This window comes from Chiloscyllium plagiosum, chromosome 4 (genome assembly GCF_004010195.1).
Source record: "Chiloscyllium plagiosum isolate BGI_BamShark_2017 chromosome 4, ASM401019v2, whole genome shotgun sequence".
NCBI lineage: Eukaryota > Metazoa > Chordata > Chondrichthyes > Orectolobiformes > Hemiscylliidae > Chiloscyllium > Chiloscyllium plagiosum.
This window is the reverse complement of record NC_057713.1, coordinates 125,638,072-125,662,697: the sequence shown is the minus strand read 5'-3', so window position 1 is coordinate 125,662,697 and position 24,626 is coordinate 125,638,072. Positions and strand designations below refer to the sequence as shown.

The 24,626-nt window shown below is 42.5% G+C and overlaps 1 protein-coding gene across 5 annotated transcripts in view; it reads left to right on the top strand.

Annotated features, from left to right (window-relative positions):
- The window catches only part of LOC122549394 (hepatocyte nuclear factor 4-gamma-like), a 135,819-nt gene that overhangs the window by 30,623 nt on the left and 80,570 nt on the right, over positions 1 to 24,626 (top strand). Inside the window, exon 3 of one of the 5 annotated variants that reach the window (XM_043689144.1) lies at positions 8,327 to 8,422. The exons of the other annotated variants lie outside the window; for them this stretch is intronic. The gene's annotated coding sequence lies outside the window, so the exon portion shown is untranslated. The remainder of the gene's footprint in view (positions 1 to 8,326; positions 8,423 to 24,626) is intronic. 5 annotated transcript variants of the gene reach the window in all.

Here is a 24,626-nt window from a genome sequence, read left to right as displayed (position 1 = left end):
GGAACAACAGGTACCCGACAAGCACAGTCTGCCAATTCCAACACAACAGACCTAAATAAGAAGACACAATGTGCCCAGCAACTGTAGCCACCCTGTCATATATTAAAGACATCGCAGAGATGACACCCTGACTACTCTGGCCCCTAGACATCATGGTGGCCCACAAACCTACCACCACACTGAAACAGCTCCTGATGAATTTAAAGGAGCCCATACCAACAACCAGCAGAACGAACATCACATACAAAATACCCTGCAAGGACTGCAACAAACATTACATCGGACAGACGGGCTGGAAACTAGCCAACAGGATACATGAGCACCAACTAGCCACCAAAAGTTGTCACTAGTATCCATACACACAGATGAAGAGGGACACCAGTTCTAATGGGACAATACATCCATTCTAGGACAGGCTAAACATTGACATGCATGAGAACTCCTAGAAGCCTGGCATTCAAACTGGAACTTCATGAATAAACACATTAATTTGGACCCCATTCACCAACATGGGCGGCACGGTGGCACAGTGGTTAGCACTGCTGCCTCACAGCGTCAGAGACCCGGGTTCAATTCCCGCCTCAGGTGACTGACTGTGTGGAGTTTGCACGTTGTCCCCGTGTCTGCGTGGGTTTCCTCCGGGTGCTCCGGTTTCCTCCCACAGTCCAAAGATGTGCAGGTCAGGTGAATTGGCCATGCGAAATTGCCCGTAGTGTTAGGTAAGGGGTACATGTATGGGTGGGTTGCGCTTCGGCGGGTCGGTGTGGACTTGTTGGGTCGAAGGGCCTGTTTCCACATTGTAAGTAATCTAATCTAAACCAACCTCTCAGAAAACAGAACTGGAAGTGATATCACCCATCAAAACAGACCAAGACAGATAAATAGCAAGCAGGAGAGAACACCAGCGCTTCACTGGAGGCTCACTGATGATGTCACCTAGCATGGTGACGAAACGTCTGAGTACAAATCTACCAGCTCAGCGAGCAAACTTACTACCTGACCCACAATCTGAGCTACAAATCATCTCCAAACGTGCAATTCTAAGGAAATGCAAGCACTATCCAGCTCTGCACATTTAAAGTAGTCAGAATGGGATTAAGGATTTTTGGTATTTTCTCAGTTTGTTCAGATTCAACATCATTTTCATCCCCTTCTTTTAGAATTTACTTTGTCATGTGTCATTTTGAGGACCCTGCCTCTTCACTTTGAGTAATAAATCAGAAAATAATATTTTGAGTCACAGATGAAGAACTCAAACTATTCTTTGAGCATTCCTTACATCTATCTGCCTCTTATTGTTTTTCCAATTCTGTTTCCTGAAATAGCTGCATCTGTGGCAGGTGCTAACATTCCCATTCGAGCATCAAACATACAAGCCAAGCCAAAAACCTGACAATCGCTGAAATCTGTATTCCTTGTGTCACTTTGAGTGTTTTGTTTGTTCCAGGAAGGCTAAAGGAAGTAACTGTTTCACTTGCACCTTTATCATGTCAGGAATCCATCAACATCTTCCTCTATAATAATTAAGCCAGGTTCCTGCTTCAATGATTGTTAGCATTATCCAACAATTTTGTTCTGCTCGAGGGATTCCCAAGTTGGATTTTGTTAATCTTTTCTACAACCTGTTATGAAATAACTATCTGTTTTCCAAAACCTATCCAAGTCAAAACTATCTCGTAGATTTTCAACAGATCATTTATATTGTACATTTCACCCCAGATCTCTAATTGAAGGTCCAGTTCTGCAACATTATTCAAAGACTTGCCCTTTGACATTACTTTCTGTCCAATGCAACAATATCAGGGCCAACTTTCCTGCTCCATGGATGCTGTCTGACCTGCTGTGTTTCTCCAGCCTAACATCTATTGACTCTAGCTTCCAGCATGTGCAGTCCTTACTGTCTCCCACACCAAGGCCACACTATTTATTCGGAATGTAACCCCTTTCGGTGTATACACTTCAATTTTTCAGAACATTGGAGACCCCAGTAATTTACACTTATTTTCTTCATTCTCCACACTGGCCATTTGAGACTCTGGTTTTCCTACAACTTTTTTTCTGTGGTTTCCGGCCCTCACCTTTTGGCAACTGTTCTAAACCAACATGTTTTATACCATTAACCCAGTTGGCAAAGAATTGAACCGGAGCTGATCTTTAAATTATTTATATTAGATTACTTACAGTGTGAAAACAGGCCCTTTGGCCCAACAAGTCCTCACCGACCCTCTGAAGAACAATCCACCCAGACCCATTCCCCAACATTTACCCCTTCACCTAACACTACGGGCAATTTCGCATGGCCAATTCACCTGACCTGTACATCTTTGGACTGTGGGAGGAAACCGGAGCACCCAGAGGAAACCCAGGGGAGAATGTACAAAGTCCACACAGTCATTTGCCCGAGGCAGGAATTGAACCCGGGTCTCTGGCGCTGTGAGGCAGCAGTGCTAACCACTGTGCCACCCATATTACAAATAAGTATTATTTAATCTAAATATTAATTTATCTAACTGTAAAATAGAGAATTTATTATCCCAAAGGCAAATTATTCACAATTAAAAAATAACTGACATTCCTTAGGTTTTTATAAGAACCAGGAGCAGGAGTAGGCATTTCAACCCATTCCATACAATCCTGGCTGATAGCATGTCAGCCTCAACTCCACCTTCCTGCCTGTTCTCCACAATCCTTCAACCTATCACGAATTAAAAATCTGTCTCCTGCGGATTAGAGTCATACAGCACAGAAACAGACCCTTCGGACCAACTCGCCCATGCTGACCAAGTTTCCCAAACTAAACGGGTCCCATTTGCCTGCATTTGGCCCTTATCCCTCTAAACCTTTCCTGTTCGTGTACCTGTCCAAAAATATCTTTGAAATGTTGTAACTGTATCTGCATCTGCTATTTGCTCTGGCAGTTCATTCCACATTAGAATCACCCTCTGTGTGAAAAGGTTGCCCCTCAGGTCCTTTCTAAACCCACTTAATATCTCAGTGTCTGCTGCACTCTGGAGAAGTGAATTCCACAGCTTGGATTGAATTGAATTAGTTTGATTGTCATGTGTATTCAAATGAGTATAATGAGAAGTTTACAGTTGCTGCATCGCAACACCATCTCAGATACAAAGGTACCTAGGTACAGACGCATAAGGCCAAATTCTTAGGAAACAAAACAAAATTGGAAAGGTAAAGAAATAACTACTCCAGCATTATAGGTCATTGAAATAAATTAGAAATATAAATAAGTAAAAAGTCCAGAATATCGGTCTTTCCCACCCAGTTCACTTAGTCTCAAGGGAGACCTCCACTAGCCAGGTTCACCATTCTTTCAGAGAAGTAATTTCTCCTCATCGGTTTAAATCTGCTACCCCTTATCTTAAAACTATGACCTCTCATTCACTAGATACCTCCACATGAGGTAACATCCTTTCTACCTGTCAGTGATAGATGTGTTAAAATCCATGATTATCGCAGGTGGAATGGTAGGCAGATGAGAGTTGAAATTGAGGCACCATGGTAGGAGCCTTACTCCCACTACCTTCCCACCTACACCTGCCCTAGTGGATATTCTATTCTTGGAGAAGAAAGCACTGGAGCACTCATTCACCAGTAGAACAACTCAAATCCTGAGGTGGCCTTTAACTGGCCATTTATCACCCCTCCCCAACATCACTAAGATCTTTCCCACAGAGTCCAGACTAGCAGGTAAAACAAAAATTCAAAACCTTGTGACTTTGTTACCAGACCAGATGTGGGACACTTCTCTTTGAGCAACCGTGACCTCATCGAAAGCTGCTCCCAAAGCATTCTCCTTGTACTGTTGATCTGCTGACCCCCCTGCCCAGGACCGGCCTGATGGTTCCAGCAAGCCCCTGGGCTTACCTCAATCTCCATAAGGATCAGTGTGGACTTGTTGGATCAAATGGCCTGTTTCCACACTGTAATGATTCTATGATAGCAGGATCACAAGCTGCTCTCAAAGGCAGGATTTCTACTCTGGGGTTGGGAGCCCAAAGCTCAACAAAGGTTGCAGTGTGTATTGACCAAGTGCGAGTGACTCACCTCTGCTCCACTTCCCTCCAACCCATGGAATTCATCTTGATAAAATATGCTTGTACCATTGGGGTCATGTTCATGTAACAATCCAAATAACTTTTTTTTTTCTTTGACATTTTGAAAAGAGTTCTTATCAAAAATGAAATGGATGTTGCAGTTTTAATATTTTGAGACTGAAAATGTTGAGGCGTTTTCACAGATACTTTCAAAATACTATGGAGCTGAATTTAATGGCGTGAATAATTCACTGGCTATAGTGTTAATGATTGGAAAATGCAGATGAGTATCTATTGTGGGCATAAGACAAGTTTCTAGTGTCTTAAGGGTTACGATAGACGCCACTGCTGTGTGTGAAGTGAATGACAAAACTTTATAGCATAGTGTGAACAAAACAGCAAAACATGAGGTGGAGACTTCCCAGCCCAAAATAGATAAGTTATCAATGTTTGCTAAAATGTCTATTGCTTTCAGGGCAATAATGATAACTTATAAATCCCAGAATCAGCATGCATGCACAGCCACTCAAGGTTATAACTTGTTGTAGCAGAGTTAGCTGTGATAATGCAGGTCTTCTCTCATCACCTCTTCATAACACAAAGATGGTTTCTAGAAGCAAACCAAGATTCTGTGAACCAAATCCTCCGTCTTTCTGTGTGCTGTCAGTGGGATGGAACACCATCAAATGAATCTTGATAAATATTACGATTCAAATACGATAGGTTTTCTCAGAGATGGATGAGCCATCCACTGTATGCTTCTGTTTTCTGCAAAAGACACTATATAATGTGCTGTCAGAGTACCCTGCTCAGGCTAAACCATGGAGATGGGGAGACCCTTCAGTATGACTTGTGCATGCCAACCAGATACCCTAATTAATCTAGTTCTATTTGCTAGCTCTTGGCCCATATCCCTCTAAACCCTTCCAATTCTTATACCCATCCAGATGCCTTTTAAATGTTGTAATTGTACCAGCCTCCACCACTTCCTCTGGCAGCTCGTTCCATATACACACCACCCTTTGTGAGAACAAGTTGTCCTTTAGATCCCTTTTAAATCTTTCCCCTCTCACCTTATGCCTATACTCACTAGTTTTGGACTCCTCTACCCTGAGAAATACTTTAATAGAATCACATTGTGAAGCCTTGGAATTTCAGAAGACTATCCACAGAGTTTGATTTATCTTCACAACAATTACACATAAAGCTGTGAACTAGAAAACAACAAAGATAGATTTTGTCTGAAAGAAATATCAAAGTAAAGGGAAAATGACATTTACACTGTATGAGTGGAGAGTGCTGATTAGTTGATGAGTAGATTTTAATTGGTAGAGGTGTTGTTGTGGAGAATGCACTAGTTAATGTTGACTGACAATTAACTACCAAGTTGGTCAAGTCATTCCCTGAGGAATGAATCAAAAAATGGCTGTCACCTATTTGAAATAGGTGCATTGTGCCTTCATGCTTTTGCAAACAGGGGTAAAGTGGGGGCAGTAAAAAAAGGGTCCTGTGTCTTTAAATAATCTGGTTTCCAATGATATGAAAAAGTGCCATTCTGCAATCCTGATTGATGATCCTAAATGTAAGTATGGGCTGTTTGGGTATAGTTAGTTTAACAACAGTATCCTGTTAGTTGGACATGACTGAATGTTACATAAAACTTCATCTGTTTTTCAAATGTTAGAGGTAGCTTACCTTACCATTCTATGGTAATCTGAGATAGTCTGGATACTGTTTAGGACCAAATGTGATGACCTCAGACCGATTCATGTTTAATTGAACTTAAGAACTGAGTAACTTATGCATTTGAGGTCAGTTTTAACAACACTGTACAAATAGGTGGTATTGACCTGAGATCCATGTTAGACCCACTTCTTGCAAACATCTTTATTAGATTCCATGAGACATATCTTTGATGAGATGACACCTAAACTCCTATTCCTTTTATTTATCAATACATTGCTATATTTGAATCCACAGCTAACAGTAAGCATTTGCACACCTATCTGATCTAAATAGACTCCATCCATCACTTTGAGATGGAGCAGTCTTATGAGCTCCATTTTGCTTGATGTATTAGATGTGAAATTGCCCAGGGTATTCTCTACTACTGTCTACTGCAAACCTACCTTCACTGGTCAGTATATAGAAATATAATTCCAAAACATGGAACAGTACAGCACAGGAACAGGCCCTTCAGACCACCATATCTTAGTTGACTACATTGCCATTCTATATTAATCCCATCTGCCTGCACATGGTGAGTATTTCTCTATTCTCTGTTTATGTGTCTGTCTAATTGCCTCTTAAACAATGCTATCATTTCTGCTTTTACCATCTCCCCTGGCAGCATGTTCCAGGCACCTACAACCATCTGTGTTTTTTAAAAAACTTACCCTGCTCATCTCTTTTAAACATTTGCCCTCACCACCAGAGTATTTGACATTTCCACCGTGGGAATATGAATTGGGATTCCTACAGTTCCACTTGTTCTAAGCTTGGCTTTATAGGTAAACACATGAACAGGCCGCTGTCATCTGTCATTTGTCCAACATGCAACCTGGCTGATGAATAGGATACATCAAAGTCAGCCTGTGGGGTAATTGGCTCCCCTCAGGACTTTGAGCAATATGCAGCGAGGTTGGCCTTGTGGTATTATCACCGGACTGTTAATCTAGAGATCCAGATAACGTTCTGGGGACACCTGGGTTTGAATCCTGCCATGGCAGATGGTGGAATTTGGAATATCTGGAATTAGGGAACTAATGATGACCGTAAATCCATTGATGGAAAAACCCATCTTGTTCTTCAGGGAAGAAAACTGCCATCCTTACCTAATCTGGCCTCCATGTGATTCCAGACTCTTAATTCTCTGGGCAATTAGGGTGGGCAATAAATTGCTGCCTAGCCAGCGACACCCTCATCCTGTGCATGAATAAAGAATGAATGGGCCTGGGGATGTCAGCTTTGCTCCTGAAAAGTTCCCAGTCTATCCTCCGATAACCACGGAAGGGAACGATCTCTCAACGGTTTGAGTATCAGGTGAAACTAGCTGTTCCGTGGTGTGATTGTGCAAAGTAATCACAAGCAATGTTCATCAATAACTGCATGATGCACCAAGTCAACATGCCCTTCAACAGAGCCATGTATATGATTTTGTATGTGAATTTCAGCGCTGGTGAGATGGATGTAGGCTGCAGTCTCAAAGACTGGCTCATCGTATCAAAAGGCATGTGTTTTAGCAGTTTACAACAAGTAAGTACTTTGATACACCAGACAGCTGCATCTGCAAAGTTCACAACACTATACAATTTTGGATATAATTTCACAAATGCACTATATTTGTTCCATATTTTGAATGTGTAAAGAATTATGCTCACAACTAATCTTGGATCGAGCAGGGCACTGCACTCTGCAGACAGAACATGTTTAAATGATGCACCTGTTACAATGCAACCAATAAGTGGCAGCCATCCTCTGATCTATTCTCATGGCAGTCAGACTCCAATTGTCTTGTTTCACATTTAAACAAAGTAGTTGCTCCTCCTCTTTAATTTAAATGTGTTACCCATTATCCTAAACTTATCACCTCTTATTCTCGGTTGTCCCACTATCATAGAATCTCTACAGTGTAGGAACAGGCCATTTGGCCCACCAAGTTCGCACTGACCCTCCAAAGTGTAACTCACCCAGACCCATTCCCCTATTACTCTACATTTACACCCCTGACTAATGCACCTAACCTACACATACCTTAAACACTATGGATAATTTAGCTCGGTCAATTCACCTCACGTGTACATCTTGGGACTGCAGGAGGAAATCCACACAAACACAGGGAGAATGTGCAAACTTCACAAAAACAGTTGCCTGAGGTGGGAATTGAACCCAGGTCCCTGAGCACTGTAAGGCAACAGTGCTAACCACTGTGCCACCCCACGGGAAGCATCATCTCAATATCTACTTTGCCAGTTTCCGTTTGTGTCTTGTAAACGCAATTAGATATTCGCTCATTCTTCTAAACCCCAGAGAGGATAGGTATAAACTGCTGAATCTCTCCTCAAGACAAACCCCTCAACTCTGGAATCAATCTGGTGAACAGTATAAATAAATCTTTGAATACTGTGATAATTCTTGTGATTTGAGCTGGACGAAAGGTTTTGTCAAAGTGTCTTTTTTAGCAGTAGTCAATTTCTATATTATCAAATGACTATAAAGATGGGATTAGTCCATGAGCATTGAAGCAGCGTTTCTGATTTGTAATTCTTACACAGTTCGTGACATGAATAGACAAAAGATTTTGGCCTTCACCACGAAATAGTCTGTGGATTGGTTCAAGTGGAATTTCTGACCAGCATCACGGGAGATTTGTGAGTTGGTTTATAAGCATTGAAACTGTTCAGCCTATCTTTTTTATACTCACATGTTGTGTTCTCAGGTAATGCATCAGAAATGCGATAATTATATAAAATACTGGAGTCATGCCATTGCCTTGCACCAAGTTTGTGAAGGTGGCTGGTGGGGCCCAGTAAAGTTTTACAAATTGCCACACCTTTGAGCTGATGTTGAAATAGTACTTCCTGCTTGTTAGCAACAACATAGGAATTTCAAAATGCAAAGTGTTATTGGCAGAGATGATGTATGCACCAGGTATCACCAGGTACGAAGGTCTCGGCAGTTAGGAAGAATAACTAAATAAACAAATTTGGAAAAGAGAATTTTATTGCAATAAGCCTAATGTGATTTCATTTATTGCATTTGTTCCAGTATTAGCAGAGGAGAATGGGATTCGTTTTCAAAAGATTGAATGTGCCCAAATTATTTTATTCAGGAATTTAAGTATTTTTCAATTTAAGAAAGAAGTTCATTATACTTTGTAGTGTATTGTATCAGAATCCAATGTAATGGATATACATTTATTCATATTTTAAAGGAATAGAACCTGAATTGGCTTTTCCCCTTCTTTTAATTATTAATCATGAACAGTTGTAGCCATGGGCTGCAGGGAGGTCTGGACATGGGGGCTGGGCATGCTCAGATTTTGCTGTAGGTCTATTGGCTAAAATGGCAGAGGATGTAAATGAGTTGCAAAAAGCTTGAGAAAGTACTGAACACCAAATTTAAACACAAAGCCACTTTGTTCCCATAGGCTCATTTCAGGAGAATTGCAAGTAATTGCCCAGAGCCTCTCCCCTCTCCTCATTGACTGCCTTCAATAGTTTAGGGGCCCGTCATCAAGATCTCATTCAACAACTCCATACAGGGTTTCCTCGTACTTTTTTTTAAATGGAACCAATTGATTTCATTGAGTTGTACTTTTACTATAAATATATAAATAAAGCAGCGATAGCTTGTATTTAGGTAGCCTCTTCAATGCTTTGGAACATCTCAGGCTGCTTCACAAGCACATTTTAAAAGCAAAACATGACATTAAACCATTTAGATTAGATTACATTCCCGACAGTGCGGAAACAGGCCCTTCGGCCCAACCAGTCCACAGTGACACTCCGAAGAGTAACCCACGCAGACCCATTTCCCTCTAATGCACTGAACACTATGGGCAATTTAGCATGGCCAATTCACCTGACCTATACATCGTTGTACTGTGGGAGGAAACCGGAGCAAACCCACGCAGACACAGGGAGAATGTGCAAACTCCACACAGACAGTCGCCCAAGGCTGGAATCGACTCTGGGACCCTGGTGCTGTGAGACAGCAGTGCTAACCACTGAGCCACCATGGTTCAGGTGACCAAAACTGGTAGGTTTTAAGAAGGAGGTAGAGAGTCTGTCAAAAGGTATCTCAGAACTTGGCACCTAAATGTAGTCATCAATGACCATAGATTCCTCAGTGTGGAAACTAGCCATTCAGCCTATCAAATCCATACTATTCCTCTGATTCACTCCATACTATTCCTCCATTTACCATGCCTAATCCGCCCAGCCTGAACATTCCTGGGCACTATGGGTAACTTAGCATAGCCATTCCACTTAAGCTGCATATCTTTGGACTGTGGCAGGAAACCCACACTGACACAGGGAGAATGTGCAAACTCCGCACATACAGTCACCTGAGGCTGGAATTGAACCCAGATCCCTACCACTGTGAGATAGTAATGCTAATCACTCAGCCACCAAGATAGAGCAATGGGGAAAATTAAATTTGGGAAGCTCAAGAGACTAGAATTGGAGGAGTGCAGACATATTGAGAGGTTATGGGGAGGGAGTAGATTGCAGAGATAGGGAGAGGCGGGTCCATTTGAGGACATCAGAGGAATTGTTACACTGGCAGTGGTGACTTGCCTCTTGTTCTATAATTGATTTTAAGTGTTATGCGTTAGTTAGGGGAAGAGTAACAGGTCAATCAATTAATTAAAGCAATTTAGAAGTTGTGGAACTGTATCAACTTTGTCCTTGTATGCATGAATGGAGAGCCAGGTCAGTGAAGTATGCATGACCTATTGTTTCACCTCACGCTTTTTAAAAAAAGGCAACTTTGAGGTTTCTCAATGTGAGTACTGGAACTCATTCTTTGTAAAAGTTTTATTGTACAGATGCACTATTGAGTGAGATATCTGTGCAAAAATATTGTTGTGCTTATCTTACCTGTGCTAATTTTATTAACGATAGTGTAATTTGAGTTTTCCAAAATTTTGTCTTGCAACTCGCAGCAGGTATATTTTAAGGAGTGGTGGTTTTGATGTCATAGTGATGTCACTGGATTAACAATCCACAACTCCCCAGTTACATGGCTTCAAATCCAACCATGGCAGATGGAGAAATTTGGATTCAATATTAAAAAAAAATTGGAATAAAAGGCTACTCTAATGGAGACCAAATGACTATTGGCGTTTGTCATAAACTCTGGATTGTGAATATATTTTAAGGATGGATATGTGTCATTTCACTTTGTACAATGGGGAGAGGCTGAATAGGCTAGGGCTGTTTTCTCTGGAGAATTGGAGGCTGAGGGGTGACCTTATAGAGGTTTATAAGCTCATGAGGGGCATGGATAAGATAAATAGACAAGATCTTTCCCCTGAGGTGGAGGAGCCCAGAACTAGAGGGCATAGGTTCAGGCTGAGGGGAGAAAGATTTAAAAGGGACCCAAGAGGCAACCTTTTCACGCAGAGGGTAGTGTGTGTATTGAATGAGTTGCCAGAGGAAGTGGTGGAGGCTGGTACAATTACAGCATTTAAAAGGCATCTCAATGGGTAGGGTTCAGAGGGATATGGGCAAAGTGTGGGAAAATGAAACTGGATTAATTTGGGATATCTAGTTGGCATGGACGAGTTGGATGGAAGGGTCTGTTTCCGTGCTCTGTGACTTTGTGACTCCAGACTCTCAATGGCAGCAATGTTGTTTGGAAAAAAGGCCATTAGCCTATCAAGCATCCATCTATTCTAAACCATCTTCTAGCTCTTAGCCTGTAGCCTTTTATGGACCGGTGTTTCAAGCATTTGTTGAAATCATTCTTAAATATTTTGAGGGTAACTGCTTGTCAGAGAAATTCAGCCCAATGAATCAGAGACCACAAACGAGGATCGCGGTGAAGTTGACAAACGGTTTATTTTATCAAAGCGATATTACGGAAGAGAAATTGACCAGGCTGACACAGAACTAGCCAGGATGCTCTTCCCAGAACTGAAGGCGCAAGCATGCTTTATAGGGGTATAATACAAAGGTGAGAATTGTAAAGCACAGTACAATGGTGAAAATTGTAAAGCGATTAAGTCAAGAATACACTGAATGGAAGTTAATCCAGCGTCCAGCAGTAGCAATTCATTTGTAATTGACACAGGAGATTCCAGGCATCTCCATGAATGTGAGAATGTCTTCTGGAGGATTCTTCATTGTATTTCCTGTCCGTGCAAATATATGTAAATATTCCTTCTCCTGGCATTCAGGCCTGTCCATTGTGTTCCTCCTGCGAGCGAAGTCTTCCGGGGTCTCTCGGTCTGCCTCTTTGTTCATGCGGTATCGGTTTCAATGGGTAATGAGCCAGCACTTGGCGTATTGGGACTGCAGTGCTAATCGGGGCTGGGAGCTACACTGTGAAGGCTGTTTGGGAAGTGTATTCTCTGGTCTGGGAATAACTTGGCCATGTCTGGTCTCTATGTTAGCCTGTTTGGCCAAGACTGAGGCATTGTGGGTGTGTCCTGTGTGTGTTGGCAGGCTTGTTTTCTGTGTTTCGCAGACCTGACTCTTTTTTTATGTGGCCATGCTGTGGTCGGGCAGGGTGGCAGATCTTTTTCCCACAATGCCTCTACCATTATTCTTTAGGCAGCTGTTGACTTTTCACTGCCCTTTGGGCAATTAAGAATGGTCAATAAATGTTGCCCCTGCTAACCACACCCACACCTCATGAACAAATTATAAAAAAACTCTGACCTGTACACTGTGAGGAGGCTGATAACTGGTTGGAAAACCACTTGATTCAGTAGTGGCCTTGTTTTTTTAAGTCCACCACTAGTGTAACTTCTTCTTTCTGCATTTCCTGACCAATCAGAGAGGGCAGGATGATTGCCAAACTATCAAAGGAAGAGCTGTTACTTAAAGAGTTTAACCCCCCAAGAGATTCTCTGCTGGGAATTGGACTCCTACTCGAAGGTCTTGCTGTAGGATCTGAGGGAGTTGAAATGAGGTGATGTTTAGCAAAGACTGGAGGAAGACGCCAGCCTCTCAAACTAAGCAGGAATTGGCAGAAGTAATCAGCAGGAGTGTGCTCCCTCAAACCTAGAGGTGGTGGCCCCAGAGATGCAAAGATTTCAGAAGAACAGGGAAGAGGAGAGGCACAGTGCTTCAAAGTCTAAAGCACCACAGATGGCCTGACCTCGAACTCTCCTGCGTAACATTCTTCCCAGCAACACATCTTACAACTCCAATTCTTCCCCCCACACTCCCACCAAAGAAGCCCAAACTCTCTGTTGCTTTTGTAGTTCTCCACATTCTATTCTGTTAACGCATGTGTCCTTTGGCCAGATGTAGGCCCAAGTGAGAGGCAGGACTTTGTAAGAAAAGTCACCCTTTGGCTGACAGCAGTCTCCTCCAATCACCAGTCAGATTGGTGAACCAGGGGGCTGTTAGAAACATGCAGTCAGAGCACCAACGTTTCCCACAGCCAAATATACAGAACACAAAGGAACATATGTTTACAGATGAGCTGATTTTTGAGAGTTTCAAGCACCGGGGAAAATTTCAACTTAGGGCACATTTCTCGGGGGTAATGGCCATGATGAGGTAAATTCTACCTTCCAGAAGCTGGGGAAAGCTATGGTCCATTTCTGTCTGGAATCAGCAGGGAATAGACATGCAATGGCTACAGAGAGGGCCAGCCTAAGCATCCCTTATCCTCTAATGGGCTTCTCTGGTAAGGTGGTGAGCAGAGTTTGGCAAGGTGTTGCCGGATGAGAGCGGGACAACTATGGAAAAGTTGCAGCACTGAAAGAGGCCATTCATCCCCTTGTGTTGGTGCCAGTGGGATAAAGTAGCTATTACGTTTGTGATTCACTTGAACCGTAAACAGAACAAGGTAGATGCAGGGTGAATTTGAAGAGGGAATGCTTTATCGTGCATCTGCCCAGCTTCTGCCTCTGGATCACCTGACCTCTTCTCTTAAAGGGACATCACATAACCAACAACATAACTAAGACGAGCCAGCCATTCCCTTCCCCCTTGCCAGCATCTCACCTGAAGCCTTGCAGGTTCCAGCATTTCAGGAGCAGGCCCATCTTCCTTTTTTAAATGAGTTAAGGGTTTTTGTCTCAACCACCAAATGACAGTGGATTCCAGATACCTACCACCGTCTAGATGTGAGATTTTCCTCATTTTCCCCTTTAATCTTTTTGTCAATCACCTTAAATATTTACCTCTCCATAAATGACCCTTTGGTTTTCCCTGTCCATCCTATCCAAGTCTCTCATTTTAAATGCCTCAACTAAGTCATCGCTTAGTCTAAGGAGAACAACCAGAGACTATAACTCTTTCCAGTCTCTGAATTTGGAGTGTTGGAGGGCAAGACTATCCTTGAGCACTCTGAGCTGGGTTCCTGCTTTTCTGCGACCCACAGAGGAAATGTTCAGAATTTCTGTCAATCCCACCATTTCCTGAACTTGCATAAAGTGATGCTTTTTTTTTCCCATTGAGACTCCAGTGAAAATGCTTGCAGATTCCTAATGAAATACAGAACAATCCTGATTATCCGAACATCTGTTATCCGAATTTTGGATTATCCAGGCAAGATCTCAAGGTCCCGTGAATGCTTCCTTTGTTTATGATCAGATCAGTTATCCAAACAAAATACTGCCTGCCCATCTTATTAGGATAATTGAGATTGTTCTGGAATAGTATTGTATAACTTCATGAGACTTCTGCTTTCATTGATTAGCCACCTCATTATCCCCTCAGAATGTGCAGATGGTGGGAAAAGCATGGGATGTAACTTGTTTGTTGCTCATTTGTCTGGCTTTTGTCAGGCACCTGGGTTGAAAATCAAAAGCATGTGCATTCATTCATAATAAACTTTTTAAAAATGGAATTTAAAACCAGTGTAATTATTCAGTAACTTGGTAATTATTGAATCTGCTCTGATGATCGAAGAAAATTCCTTGGCAATTTTAACCTTATCCACTCAGAAATCCGGGATATAATTGCGACTTAAAATATAAAAACTCTTGGGAGAGATTGAATATTTTGGGTAATTTGAGACAACTGCAAGAAAATTATATTTTGGGACTTTTTTATTGCTCTAAAGAAGCCCTTCTGCCTTATACCCTGGGTTGAATTTTCCCTGCCCCATACCAGTATGAGAAAGTTGGGAAAATATGACGAGAATGGGGAGATATGGTTGTCTGTGTTGTGATAAAGAAATCCAATGCTGCCCATTAGGTTTCAGTGGGGAATCTCTCTAATGAGCAGCAACTACAGGCTCTCCTCAGGTTGCTAACTCATTCCATTTTGGAGTTTGTTTGCAATTCGGAACACGATGCAGCAAAACATCAAGGAACCATTTGTAAGTAAATGTCAGTTCTTCAAAGTGACACCCTATTATGGGATCGCATTTGTACGTATGAATGTTAGTGAGTTTAATTCGGGACTGAAAACAACAAATGCTGGAGATCACAACAGGTCAGGCAGGATCCATGGAGAGAGAGCAAGCTAATGTTCTGAGTCTTAATCACTTTTCATTAGAGCTGAAGTGAAGAGTGAAGGGGGCAGGACCTTATTTCCATGCATTTGCAGCTCCCATTTCACCCCTCCTCTGAGAAATGACATAGCCCCAATTCCTGACTCGAAACCCAGAGGGTTTACCTTTTGGGCAGTAGCTCACTGCCTGCTCACTGACACTATTTTAATGTCCCTCACCAGCTTGTCCTAGAATGTTGCACAGAGAGCGCTGACCTCCATTCTTCATCCACCAGAGTCAGCATCAGCCTTCGCCACAGTATCATGGCTGCTCTCAGACCAATCCAGAATATGCTGCTGTCTGGCTGCTTTGTACACCATCGTGTTTATGGTCTACACCATACGACCACTAACCTGAAAACACAAATGGGTCACTGGCCCATTGAATTTTCTCTGCCATTGATTGAGATCGTAGCTGATTTGATAATCCTCAACTCCACTCTCCAGCCTTTTCCCCATAAACCTTGATTCACTTCCTGGTTAAAAATCTGTCCATCTCCGCCTTGAATACACAGGTTGCTTCATTTCTTAATGGTCACTCCCTTTTCCCTGACTTGGAGGTTGACCGTCTCTGTGGACTTTTTCCATCAGAAGGTTAGTGTTTGTGGAAGGGGTGAGGTGTGTGAGAACTGTTAAGTGGAATTTTATAGTGGTGAGTTTTGTCATAGGTAAGCCTTGGTGAGGTTTGTATGCAATGACAGTGAGAGCATGAGGGTTAAAGAGATATTCATGATGTGCAGAAGATCATGGAGTTTTTTCCTGCATGACTGCACATTCCATCTGACCCTGGAGACAGCACAGATCCAGATCGCTATCTGTGTCTAGATCGGCTGTGTTTGATGTCCCTGATGGTCTGTCAAATAGATCATGACTCTCCACTTGACCATCCACTGGGACCCCCAAGTGTCCTGTCTGAAAAGCAGCCTGCCAACTTCCTTTTTTAAAGACATTTTGGTGACAAGACCCTGTGAGAAGCTCCTGGCTTGAAGCACCAGAAGTGATTTGCAACTAGGCTTTAAATAGAGCATCAGCAGAAAGAAGAAAGTGAGGACTGCAGATGCTGGAGGTCCGAGTCGAGAGTGTGTGGTGCTGGAAAAGCACAGCAGGTCAGGCAGCATCCGAGGAGCAGGAGAATCAATATTTCAGGCTTAAGCCCTTCATCAGGAATGTACACCAGAAAGTCCACATTTCACTTCTCCATAACACGATGAGATATTGGAGCAGAATTAATCCATTTGGCCCATCGGGACTGCTTTATGATTTGACCATGGCTGATACGTTTCGCAATCCCATTCTCCTTTCTCCCTGTAACCCTTGGTCGCTTTACTAATCAAGAACCAATCTGTCTCTGTCTTAAATACACTCAGTGACTTGGCCTCCACAACCCTCTGTGGCATTGATTTGCACAGATTCTTCACTCTCTGGTTGGAGAAACTCCTTCTCATCTCCGTTCTAAAGGGTCATGCCTTCACTCTGAAGCTGTGCCCTTGGGTCCTAGTCTCTCCTACTGGTGGAAACATCTCCACATTCACTCTCTCCAACTCCTGAGTATCCTGTAAGTTTCAATCAGATCTCCTTCAGCTTTCGAAACTCCATGTACAGAAACACAGTCCTCAACTGCACCTCATATAACAAGCCCTTCATCCCTGTGATCATTCTTGTAAACCTTAGAAAAGGGGGCCGAAACTGCTCACAATATCCCAGATGTGATCTGACAGGAGCCAGAATCAGGCTCAGCCATACATCCTTGCTCATCCTTGCTCTTGTATTTTTGAAATTAATATTAACCTTGCATTTGCATTCTGAATGACCGACTGAACCTGTCTGTTCACCTTTAGAGAATCCTGAACCAGGACTCCCAAGTCCCTTATGTGCTTCAGATTTCCAAAGACTTTCCCCCTCCTGCTGCATGATTGCATGAGCAGGCTGCCAGTGAGGTCAGTTGCATAAATAATGCAGGAAGGAGGAGACGAAAGCTTACATTATGATGGGACAACTGGGAGAAAGTGAGCAGGACAGATGGTGGAGATCACAGTCGAAGTGTGTGGTGCAGGAGAATCGACGTTTCGAGGATAAGCTCTTCATCAGGAATAAGGGGACAGCCCAAGGGGGCTGAGAGATAAATGGGAGTGGGATGGGGCTGTAGGGAAGGTAGCTGACAATGCTGTAGGTATATGAAGCGGGGGGGCGAAGGTGATATGTCAGAGAAGGGTGAAGCGGATAGGTGGGAAGGAAGATGGACAGGTAGGACAGGTCAAGTCGGCGGTGCCGAGTTGGAAGGTTGGATCAGGGATATGGTGGGGGAAGGGGAAATGAGGAAACTAGTGAAATCCACATTGATCCCATGTCGTTGGAGAGTTCCAAAGAGGAAAATGAGGCATTCTTGCTCCAGGCCTCGGGTAGTAAGGGTCAAAACACCCCGTGGTTGAACACTTTAACTCCCCTTCCCACTCCACCAAGGACATTCATGTCCTGGGCCTCCTGCACCGCCAAAACCTTACCATCTGATGCCTTAAAACGTCGATTCTCTTGCTCCTTGAATGCTGCCTGTGTTTTTCCAGCACCACACTCTTTGACAGCCATGAAACTCCCCAGTGATGACACTTTGGCTGAAATATCCCATTATTTTTAACAATGTTTCTGACTCAAATAAGAAATACACTTATCTCTGGCATATCTGGTATTGGTCTTTAAGCTGTATCGCCAGGAGATTGATGAGAGTTTGCTGAGATGTTTTTACTTAGTTTCAGAACACTGTCAAAAAGTGCATCAGAAAAATGAAGTTTCTGCCACATTGGGTTACAGTAAGTGGAACAGGAGTCGCCATGAGAAATTCTTGGCCGATCTTATAACAGAAGGATACTTTTTATCCTTCTGTTCCAAACCATAAAAGCTGAATAGAATCCAATGAATGCACCAGTGCGGTAAACCATACCCTACGCTCTATGCACTTCTGGACACAGTCCAATGTTCAAACCCAGCACTCAGGATTTCTACTTGCGTATGTGTTAGAGGTTTCAGCTGTGGTGAAGCTGTTTAACCAGTGATCCTTTGCTGGAAATGAGATTTGGTGATGTTAGATTTAAGCTTAACTGGAAGTCAACTATGCCATTGAATAACCTCCTGACATTGTGTGGACTCAAGTCCAAAACTGGTCACTTGGGTCAGGTAGGGCCAGAGAGCCGCTGGCATCCGACTTCAGGAAAGGAGCGATGTTGACTGAGGAAAAATAAGTGCACTTTAAATGTAAAACATTTAATGAGATAGTTCCTGGAAATGGAAAAAGGTGACAAAAGCTCTTAGAAGATTATGGATTTATTTATCACAAAGTCTTTTAATGACAAATCTCCAATTTCAATTCTTTAATCATGGGTGCTTCTATTCTCTGCTTTTGGTGAATATTTTGAGGAGAAATTTTAAAAATTACATTTTTAAATTGAAATTCAATTTCTATATGTAAACTTTACAGAATTGAAATTTTATATGATAAAAATCTTCCTATTCAAAAATCAGTGTCCTTTTTGTTCCATTGTCTGGTTACTCAGAAAATGATCCTCTGTTCACCCCAAGGGGTTAATTTGCTGCTGGTGGAGAGCCTCACCTGTTGAAGTTTCTAATTCGTGCCCTGAGTGGGTGAGGCTGCTAGTTTGGAAGGATGAAGCAAAAAAATGACCCTGTCAAGCAAATCCCGTTGCTGATAAACTGGCATTCACTGGCAGAGTTTTAGCTCCTGTGGTTTAGTTGCAGAACTTTGTTTGCCAATGTTTCCACGACAACAGAGACAAAACCAAATGGCCATCTATTGTTAACTGAGTGCTTCAGAGAACAATGTTTGCTGAGTGTATAATGTGCTGTGTGGTGGTGTTTTCACTCAACTCTGGTGGGTGTGGAGCATGCTGTGTGGTGGTGTTTTCACTCTGGTCTGGTGGGTGTGGAACATGCTGTGTGGTGGTGTTTTCACTATGGTCTGGTGGGTGTGGAGCGTGCTGTGTGGTGGTGTTTTCACTCTGGTCTGGTGGGTGTGGAGCGTGCTGTGTGGTGGTGTTTTCATTCTGGTCTGTTGGATGTGGAGCGTGCTGTGTGGTGGTGTATTCACTCGAGTCTGGTGGGTGTGGAGCGTGCTGTGTGGTGGCGTTTTCACTCTGGTCTGTTGGGTGTGGAGCGTGCTGTGTGATGGTGTTTTCACTCGACTCTGGTGGTTGTGGAGCGTGCTGTGTGGATGGGACTGGGTCTCATTAGGATCTTTTACATGTCGCATATAGTTTCTATTGAATTTGGACTGCAGTCACATACTCAGCATTCTAGATGCGAATTGTAAGTTTTCTAATGATTCGGACTAACTTTGTAAAATCCCTGTTGTAATGACTCATTGGGGTAGACCACTGGAAATCAAGACCCACTATTTCTGGATGCACCTCAAAATCGCAACCTGACTCTCATTCGTTGCTACTTAGGACAAAAACCAAACAACCCCAGTATACTTCAGTAACAGTAAAAATAGTCCATTAATTGTAACACACTTCATCATGAATACTTTAAGAACTTGGATTTTGTGTAGGTTTAAATTTTGCCTCTTTTAAAATCCATCATGACACATGAAGTACCAATGTTATAAAAAGGGGGAAAAGATGACCAGGGGAACAGAGTTGTGTCAAGATTAGAGTGGTGATGGAATTGCATAGTAGGTCAGGCAGCATCCGAGGAGCAGGAAAATCGATGTTTTGGGCAAAAGCCCTTCATCAGGAATGATCCTCATCCTCATTCCCGATGAAGGGCTTTTGCTCAAAACGTCGATTTTCCTGCTCCTCGGATGCTGCCTGACCTGCTGCGCTTTCCAGCACCACTCTAATCTTGACTCTAATATCCTCCAGCCTCTGCATTACCACCTCTGCTGAACAGAGTTGTGTATCAAACTCACAAATCAAATGTGGGTTGGTTGCACAATCCTGTTGATTCTTTGGTGCCACAATGTCATCTGCATGGCGATGATTGGAATTGAGTTCATTGGTTGGTTGGTTGGATCTGGATCTTTCCTCCCCCTTTTAGTTTTAGCATTATTTCTTTTGGTGTCTCTGTATGTAGTTTTTCTGGTCTTTCAGTAGAAAGTCAGAAGGAGCAACTTTATAGAGGAAAGGTAGTGAGACAGATATTGATGGAGCCAAATCATGGAGGTTTTCTGTATCTTTGTTTCAGTCTCTCAGCGTTTGTGTTAAGCTCCAGCTCGACCAATTAAAGGATTGTTACTCTGCTGCGCCCTCCTCATCCCACAATAAATGTTGTTAATTTGTCAGCCTTCGAAAAATAATATTGTCTCCTTGCATCAATTAGCTTTGTTTGTTTTTCTGGGTTGCAAATAACTTGTTGCACCTTATCTCTTTACCAATGTAATGCCCTTTTTTTTGTCATTCTCAGCCTATGATCACAAAAGTTTTTAAAAAGTGGTTTATTACATTATTCAAACTCTCAGAATGACCATCTCAGGAGTTGAACTTGAAACCTCAATGTTCTCAGACAAGGATTACATTGAGACCACCCCCAGCTTGACGGCTCATTGCAATTTAGAAGAATGAGAGGAGACTTTATTGAAACACAACGTACTTGGGGAGGTTGACAGGATAGCTGCAGAAAGGTTGTTTCCTCTTGTGGGACAGTCTTGGACAAGAGGGCATAATGTCAAAATAAGGGGTTGCCCACTCAAGTTAGAGAAGAGGAGGAATCTCCTTATCTCAGAATTGGAATTCTCAATGGATTTCTTTACTGCAGGGGATTGGTGAGACTGGGTTGTTAAGCATATTCAATGATGAGATAGATTTTTAGTCAATGGGGGATTGTAGGAATCAATGCCCAACAGGAAAAGAACTTTATTCACTGTTGAACACCAAATTAGAGCAACAATTCGTGGCACATATAGGCCTGTCCCAGAGTTCCATCTCGGGGTCTGCTTTTTGTTTTGCAAGTATTATCACACATAACTAAAGATTTATTCCCCCAACCATCAAATCACCGTGTCTTTTTTAGATTAGATTACTTACTTACAGTGTGGAAACAGGCCCTTTGGCCCAACAAGTCCACACCAATCCTCCGAAGAGCATCCCACCCAGACCCATTCCCCTACATGTACCCCTTCACCTAACACTACTGGCAATTTAGCATGGCCAGTTCACCTAACCTGCACATCTTTGGACTGTGGGAGGAAACCGGAGCACCCAGAGGAAACCCATGCAGACACAGGGAGAATGTGCAAACTCCACACAGACAGTTGCCCGAGGTGGGAATTGAACCTGGGTTTCTGGTGCTGTGAGGCAGCAGTGCTAACCACTGTGTCACCGTGCTGGTGTAATTATTAACCGCCAGCAGTAAAACACCCATGTAGCCAATTAGATATTTACCTGCAAAGCCCCTTATGGACAATGCAAATCACCAAAGAGTGGGAGAGGTAGAAAAGTAGGACAGGAACTTAGCATTGAGGTAGACAATCAATCATGACCGAACTGAATAGGGACCACATCCTTCTTGGGACCACAGCAATTATCATCACAAAGGTAATTTTTTTTTAGAATTTCTTTGCTGAATGTGCATACACAGGAAGATTGTTAAATTTTAACCAGTTCAAACCTAACAACTTACGAAATAGGAACAGGAGTAAGCAATTCAGCTATTGCGCCTGCTCCATCATTTGACCTGATCATGGTTGATCTCACCTTGGCCTCAAAGCCACTTTTCTGCCTGCTCCCCAGAACCCTGTTAACCTGCTACTAATGGGAAATCTGGGCCTGCTTAAATTTATTCAGTGTCTCAGAATCCACTGCAGTCTTGTTGAGTGAATTCCACTTTTCCACAACCCTATGGTAGAAGTAATTTCTCCTCATATGTGTTTCAAATCTGCCACCCTTTATCCTAAAACTGTGACCTCTTATTGTAGATTGTCCCACAAGGAGTAACATTAATACGGCAGAGTTTCGATCTTCTTGCTGCCTGCCTGGGCCGCTGGAGGGCACGGCTTTGAAAGTTGTCAAGGTGATGCTAACTATCTCTCCATGTTGGGACTATCCATGCAGGTCATGTCGAAGAGCTAGGCTGCTGTGGTCTGATGGCCTTGGAGATGCTGTGCTTATCTAACGGCCTGCTGCAGAAGATCAGCTTGGTTCCAGTCTCTCATTCAATGTGTATCACATTGACCCAATTCATCCCAAAGAGTAACAATACACTTTCACTTACTCTACTCAAACCACTGGATTGATAGCATAGTTAGTAATTGGTCCGTAAGCACTGGACAAGCACAGATTGAACTTCTGCTAGAAATAAAAGGGCAGAAAGTAGAAACTTTTGACAAATGGGGAGGCACATAATACTCTGAGGATAAAATGTGGTAAAAATGTTGTCATCATCTTCTTGACCACAGCTCATGAAATGGTTTTTCTAATAGTTGGAATTGTACAGTTTCGGAGACAGCAAATGTTTTTTTTGTGCAGTTTAATCAAAACTAGGTACTAAATTCAAGAAAATCAGGTAATTCCATGCTTCCCTGTTGAAGCTACAAGATAGGATTACATACATACTCAACAGTGTGCAAAAGAGAAAGCGAAAATGACCCCACAAACAACTGATTCTGAGGTCCCTGCCTTTATGGATGTCAGTCTTGAGGCAATTTGATCCACTCCACATATTATCAAGAAGCAGCCAACAAAAAAACGAGATACTGCAAAGGCTATGGGCTCTGACAGCATCTTGGCAATAGTACTGAGGACTTATGCTCGAGAACTGACCATATTCTTTGCTGAGCTGTTCCATTATGACTACAACACCATAACCTCAGCAATGTCCAGGCATGTCCTAGCCACAAAAATATGAGATTAATTAAATCAATCCCATCAGTCCAGTTTCAATCATGAGCAGCATTTGCATAGGAATAAGCTGGTTACAAATGCTCAGTTTGTGTTCTGCCAGGCCCCAGTCCTGATTACAGCTCTGGCCCAAACGTGGATGGAAGTGTTGAATTCAGAGAGGAGGTGGGAGTGCCTCCACCTGACATCAAACCAGTACTTGATTAAGTGAGGTCACGTTGGGTAAGTTGCTGTCAGAGGAACTGTGAGTTATTGCAGAGCATCGTATAGATGGTGCATGCTGCTATCATTGTGCTTCAGTGGCAAAGGGAGTGAATGAAGCAGATTGTTTTGTTCGGGCTGGTGTTTTAAGTTTCTTGGGTATTGTTGGAGCTGCACCAATCCAGGCAAATGATGAGTGTTGCATCACACTCCTGACTTGTAGATCATGGATCTTGGGAAGACTGGAGGTGAGTTCTTCACTAGTTGGTCCAGTTCAGTTTTTAATCATTAGTAAGCCTCCAGGATGTTGATAGTGGGAGACTTCGTGACCTGAGAGCTACAACTGTTATCTTTTATGTTCTCTTCCAACCTCTTCCATTGGGCAGAAGACACAAAAGCTTAAACACATGTACCAACAGATTGAATAACAGTTTCTTCCCTGCTGCTTCGGAGATGCCGGTGTTGGACCTGGGGTGTACAAGGTTAAAAATCACACAACACCAGGTCATAGTCCAACAGGTTTAATTGGAAGCACACTAGCTTTTGGAGCGACGCTCCTTCATCAGGTGATAGTGGAGGGCTCGATTGTAACACAGAATTTATAGCAAAAATTTACAGTGTGATGTAACTGAAATTATACATTCAAAAATTGATTGTCTGTTAAGCCTTTCATCTGTTAGAATACAGTGATAGTTTCACTTCTTTCATGTGTAAATCACAAAACCTTTTTTTTAAAGTTGCATTCTTCGGGTTAGCTGTTAACAATGATGCTAGCTAGACAATATGTTGAAGGTGTTAGCCCCCTGTGTTCTCTGTCTATGACCTGATGTTTAGATTGATTCTAATCTAAAAAGTGAGATAATGGAGTTTTACATAAATTCATGCAGTTTTTGAGCTCAGAGTTCAACATGAATGCATGCAGTTTTTGAGCAAAGTACAATGTAGAACGCTGAGCTCAAAAACTGCATGAATTTATGTAAAACACCGTTATCTCACTTTTTACATTGGAAGTAACCTAAACATCAGGTCATAGACAGAGAACACAGGGGGCTAACACCTTCAACATATCGTCTAGCTATCACCATTGTTAACAGCTAACCCGAGAATGCAACTTTAAAAAAAAAGGGTTTTGTGATTTACCCATGAAAGAAGTGAAACTATCACTGTATTCAAACAGATGAAAGGCTTAACAGACAATCAATTCTTCAATGTATAATTACAGTTACATCACACTGCAAATTTTTGCTATAAATTCTGTGTTACGACCGAGCCCTCCACAATCACCTGATGAAGGAGCGTCGCCCCGAAAGCTAGTGTGCTTCCAATTAAACCGGTTGGACTATAAC